Below are 6,130 nucleotides of genomic sequence, written 5' to 3' on the forward strand. Positions count from 1 at the left end.
GCTACCGGCGGACCCTACCACCCGTAGGGGGGGGGGGGGGCGTTTCGGCCCCCCCTAAGATCTCGGAAAGTTACCGGCCGATTTTCAAAATTCAAACGGCGTTCGATAGCCCCACCCGGGAACTACCTTGTGACCAAATTTCATTGACCTAGGTCAAACCGATGACGTCACAGGTCAGGTCAAAGGTCAGATTTTCACCGTTCACAGGCATTTCAAGAAATGTGTTGTGAAATCGAGTTAATTGGTAATTTATTGAAAACCATCGATGGTACATTGTTCGTCAAACACATACTTTGCTATCTGAGGTCACTGATACCAGGTCAGGTCACAGCGAGGTCAGGTCACCGGGATCACAATATGAAAGTGTCGTGTGATACATGTTTTATGGTCCATTTTACATGACAAATGCGATTATGTGGGTTAGGCAGCCTTTGGGGCCAGCCTAGGTCACGTTTTGGTGAAGGTCAGGTCAAGGTCAGGTCAAATAAGGTCAAATTTCAAAGTTGATATTTTTGCATAAAATGGGTATCTATTCGATGCAGCTTGTCACGGGGAGTCTAATGGTGGTCTTTGTTTTGCTCTACGAGGTCTAGAACTGCAAAAAATTGAGTTTGAAAATTTGACGTCATCAATTTTGAAGTTTTTTTTCGCTATAACTTGGCCAAAAAACGAGGTATCGATCTGAAATTCGGTATGTAGATAGAAGACGGTAGGTACTATCACATATATTCCGTTTTTTTAAACTCAAAAAACTTTTTGGATTTTTTGGCTAATATATCCAAAAAAATGTTTTTTTGATTTTTGGGGTTCAAAACTCAAAAATTTCAAAAATCCGAGACAGCAGTTTTGTAGCCCTGTCAATTCTACACCTTTCATGTCTTGATCATTTTTCTGTAGCTTCAAAGCTGTAGGCCTGACAGGTCTTCTCGCGAAGGTCTTTATTCGGTCGAAAATGACAGAACATGACGTCATTCTGACGTCATTTGTGGCCAACCTATCATAGCCTGTGGAAAAATTTTTGGTCACAATGTGTAAAATTGATGCCCGGAGGGGTCCTGAAAGTTTGGTGGCGATATCTGAAGCGGTTTAGGAGATATCGACCGAAAAGGACAGGGGGGGGGGGGCGTTTCGGCCCCCCCTACGGGGCGCGGGTTAATGCGGAGTGATCGAAAAGAAGATGTCAATAGCTAAAGTTGCAGCTGCAAGGGTGACGATACATATAAGCTACATTCAAAGTTTCATTGTAGTCTGGCTAATCGTTCCTAAGCTTCAGAAGCAGAACATACCCATGACTGAAACCCCACATTACTTCTGCTGTGGACTGTACATACCGAAAAATATGTATCGTGGATGTGTGTCTTTATCAGTTTTAGGGCGAATGCTCCGATTAGCGACCCCCTCAGGTTGAAGCCCGCTCTAGCACAGTCCGTCTGTTCGTTTGTACCTACTGTATTTTTTTTTTGTCGTAAATCATAGGGTATTATATCTAAAAAAATATGTTATTCAACTTTTGAGGTCAAAATCTAAAGCAAAAAAATAGGAAAAAATAGCGAGATTGCAACTTTTGTGGCACTGATAATTCCACAACTTTTTTGTGCTAAACATGTTTCTGTGCCTTCAAAACTGTAGGCCTGAGTGTGACAGCTCTTCTCGTAAACCTGTTTTGAAGAGACAAAATGACAGAACATGACGTCATTCTGACGTCATTTGTGGTCAACCTGTCATAGCCCGTTATAAAATTTTTGCTCACAAGGTGTAAAGTTGGTGCTTGGAAAGGTCTTGAAAGATTGACTACAATGTAATCTGCAACACTTTAGCAGATATCGAAAGCACAGAGAGGGGGGCCTGTTTCGCCCCTCCCCTTCCCCCAACAGGGCGCGGGTTAACTAAGCAATCAGACATATCATATGTTAGTTTAAGCCCGAGTCAAGGGGAGGATACGGCCCACTTGCTATTTTCCTCTTAATTTAACCTGATTATCACTAAAATTAAGCATGTTGAAGGTTTTGACGCCCAGCGAATGGCGAATTTATTGAATTTAACCATGCCCTGCTAGAGGTGTTTAAATACGTTCCTTCCCGTTGTTTTGAATGTGTTATTAAGAATAGTGACATTTAGCGTCATTGTTTTGGGCGCTTAAGCATTTAATTATTTCTCATAGCCTGAAAATATTACATACATAGTTTTGGCTACCGGGTCAACTAAGACCAAGTCATCAGATAACGGTTGACCACAACTCAAGAAAAAAGCAAATGGTCGCGCTGCAGCTTTATCGTCAGTTCCATTGCTTTGAAACTTAATATTGATAACGGTGCCATGGTTACCCTGTCACCGGTGTATTAAGCATGAGTACATAGATTTTATACACAAATCTTGAATAATTCAGGCCGTAGTCACTAGCATACCTGCCTGTTCGGTTTCGGTGACGTGATCGTGTGAATTGTGTACCTTTTCTGAGGAAACCATTTGAATAAATTTGTTGTTTTGGGAGTATTTTTTTCGTAAAGTTCGGGAACGCTTAAACGAAACAATATAATTTGTATGCATAATATCAGTGGCGGATCCAGGGGGGGGGGCAAAATGGGCATTTGCCCCCCCCCAAACGGCATAATTTTAACATTACGCCTATGGACGATGCATGGAAAGAATCGATAAATTGTTATGGTTTGCCCTCCCCCCCAAAAACTCTGAGCTGGATCCGCCTCTGCATAATATTATCTCATAAATGCTTTTCAACTACCGTAAGTGTTTACATCATGATGGCAGCCAGCCTGCGCGTAATTTCTCGTGACGCCACTTGGTATTTATCGCCTTGGTAGGTATAACTTAATTCTTATATAACTATACCTCAAACTGATTCTGAAACACTGGCAGCGGGCTAAAAAAAAAAATTCGCGCACACCTGTGACACCTCTTGTGAAAAACTGTTCTAATGCCTGCTACAACCTCCAACACCAGCTCCTCCCATCCGACTCGTTAATCTGTCCCCACCCAAAACGGACCCAAAGACCCCCCCCCCCAACTCGACCCCTTCCCCATCCCCTACCCCCCGGGCCCCACTCCACGTGTATCCTAGATTCTCACAATCGGCCGTTTGCAGCATTCATGGCTTTCATGGTCCATTCTTTCACAAATTAACCAGCGTGACCTGGACATTTGACCGGACACAGTATTGTCGCATATCGCATACTGTGCAGTACATACCCGCTGACCCGAGAAGGACAGACAGATATAAAAGAAGCGCAGAGCTGCACAGTGGCACAGCTGAGGCTCCACTTCAGTACGACACAGTCCAAATAGTCGGTTTTGTCTAAACATCTCTCTTATTTTACCATGATGAGTTTCAGATCTGCTCTCATTGCCGTTCTTTTGGGTTCTGTTTTGATGTTAGCGGTAGAGGCTGGTCGAGGCTGCGGAAGAGGTCGAGGACACGCCTACGGCTGCCACGGAGGGGGAGAAAAAAGCAGCGAGGAGAGCGGCAGCAGCAGCGAGGTAACGTCATGTTCAGTGATGAACCATGTTTATGTATGAACTAATTGACCTGAACGTATTAGTCCCGCCAAGCAACAGCCACTGCTAATAAATCTCTAATTTGTGCACTGCTTACAGTATAAAAACTTCAAGTAATAATGAACTGCCTATATTTGCTATAGTTCACTGTTCAGCTCCATTGAATGAACATTCAGATCCTACCGTACCTCTTGGTGTGAGCATCCCGGAGCATGAGTGTGAGGCAATGGATAAGTGAGGTCACTCGCTCCATCTTTCTGCCACGGTCGATAGAAACTATACTGTGACTAATGTGTTAAATTGGTATTGTTCATCCATCCCTTCTAATTGGGACCTTCCAACAACCATTATGCATACTCACATTGCAATGATGTATATAAGTAACATTACGGCAGATTTGCTCCTTTTCCTTGAAAAAATTATTGGGCATGTATGACAAACACAATATATGTATTTGTTTCAGGAGGCCGCGTGCAATTATAATGACACCAAGGAATGTAATGGTGAGTACCTATGAATGTGGGTCACAAACGTAATGTCAAGTGTCGCTAGTACGCAGAGGTAATGGTTTTGCGTTGATGCTGGTTCATACTCCACAACATTCGGTTAGAATGTGTTTGTCCTCTGGTGACAGACATAAGCCGGTTATATTCAAGCTTTCATTCAAAATCAAAGTTATGCGCCGTTTATCTACCGGTGGTTGTACCTAGGGGCAAGATTACTTTACTAATACGGGAACTAATACAGGCACAGGTAATACATGTACATACTAATACAGACCTAAAGGTACCCGTTTTCAAGAAAATCCCTCTTATCTCCTATAAGGCTACTATGTATAGTCCGGTACAAAGTTTACTTATCTTAAATTGTTTTTATTATCAATGCTCGTCTTGCATCTTCGCTAAGGCCTTCACAGACGGACCAAGGCCATATAACAGACGGACTACACACACACACACCACACACACCCCCCCCCCCCCCACACACACACCCCACACACACAAAGTTATAGCTCATGCGTACCCCTGTTCCTTTTCAGATAACGACGCTGACACGTGCGTTTGTCCAGAGGGGTTCACCCTCTGCGGCGGCAGCTGCTGGCGCTACGAGAACTCCTCTCTCATCTCCTACGCCGACGCAGTGTCGCTCTGTGCCAGCCTGGGTGCCGAAGTGGCGCTCCCCACCTCCGCTGCCGAGAACCAGTGTGCTGAGTGTGTGACGTCCAGCTCCTTGGGTGCCGGATCGGACTCCGGGGCACGACGACGCTGGATTCCTTCGTCACCTCTGACGGCTCTGCTCCAGCCTACACCAACTGGCATGAGGATCAGCCAAACCTTAGCGGATGCGAGCCGTATAACTGCGATAACTGCGCGTATGTTTCTGCCGCCGATGGCAAGTGGTATGTTTACCGCTGCGATTTCATCTATCTTACCCTTTGTCATACGCGGACCTGCTGTGCTTAGTTGGACTTGGGATAACGCTTCCGAAATAATGACTCTTCTTTGGTGTCCTTATGGGATATTAATGTCTTTAACAGATATCTATATCTGTAGATATCTTGACTGAAAGTTGGATGGCAAAAATTGTGTAGCCCAATTTCGTCTAATACTTTTTACTCATCTTCTTTTACATTTGTCATTTAACGTAATCAGTTTGGCTGCTCACAGAATAGCCACATCTTGAATCTATTTCTTTTTACCATTAATGTAAAAACTGCACTTCTGGGTAACGTTGTCATTATCTATAAAGGAAGCCCCTAATGTTGCATAAGACAAAAAAATGACATGCGATCTAGCGACGATGATATATGGAGAAGAGGAAGAGAAAGGAGTGAGAAGCAGTGAAAGGAGGAGATGGGAAAGGGAAGAAGACTAGAAAAAAGAAGAAGACCATGAAGGAAGGGCGAGGAAGGAGGAGTAGGAGATTGGAAGTTTTTTTTTTGCTTTGGGGACTTACACCTGTTGTCTGCTATGTAGTTTGACGTCTTTTTCTTTCGCCTTCCTTACCTACCTATACCTACATATATTCAGTTTAGTTGGCGGTGGTAGTTTTTCCGCGTTTGTGTCGGTACACGGGTTAATCAATGTTACATACCAATGGTGCTTGCGTCTCAAAAATGTTTTATTGCATGCCATTTTGGTCGTAGTTTGCACTTGGCAATATATCAAATGTGCACTTTATGATGACTTTTCCATATTTTGGTTCCGACTGTAATGCCTATCTTTTGATCTCAGCTCACTAACGCGTTATGGAATGATAATTCGTCGGACAGCGTGCCAATTAGTTATCCCATGGTATGAGCTCAAGCCATGTGGAGCCGGGGCTGTTTAGAACGGTTCACGTCATCAAAGAGCGGACGCGGAGAGGAAACGATAAAGTTCCTGTCTGCCCTCTAACGGCCGAATAACTGGTACAAAATGATAGATATGCATGAAGCAGATGAATGACTATAAAGTAAGATAAACAACTAATACTTGATACTTGAACTAAACCTGATACCAAATAACTCAAATAATGACTGAGTATCATGGGGCAGCTTTGCAAATGGTTGGTGTGAAGAAGTCACCGCCAAACACACTAATAGCCGTTTTCACGACGGGTCGTTGGCGAATGCACCAAA

General features: G+C 43.8%; 1 long non-coding RNA gene across 1 annotated transcript; it reads left to right on the forward strand.

Annotated features, from left to right (window-relative positions):
* The first annotated feature begins 3,260 nt into the window (after positions 1 to 3,260).
* LOC122386589 lies at positions 3,261 to 5,690 on the forward strand. The gene is made up of 3 exons (XR_006257405.1): positions 3,261 to 3,492; positions 3,974 to 4,013; positions 4,550 to 5,690. It is a non-coding gene; the product is annotated as an uncharacterized LOC122386589 (long non-coding RNA).
* Positions 5,691 to 6,130: the final 440 nt, after the last annotated feature.

Source organism: Amphibalanus amphitrite, unplaced genomic scaffold, assembly GCF_019059575.1.
Source record: "Amphibalanus amphitrite isolate SeventyFive unplaced genomic scaffold, NRLGWU_Aamphi_draft 000256F_arrow, whole genome shotgun sequence".
Lineage (NCBI taxonomy): Eukaryota > Metazoa > Arthropoda > Thecostraca > Balanomorpha > Balanidae > Amphibalanus > Amphibalanus amphitrite.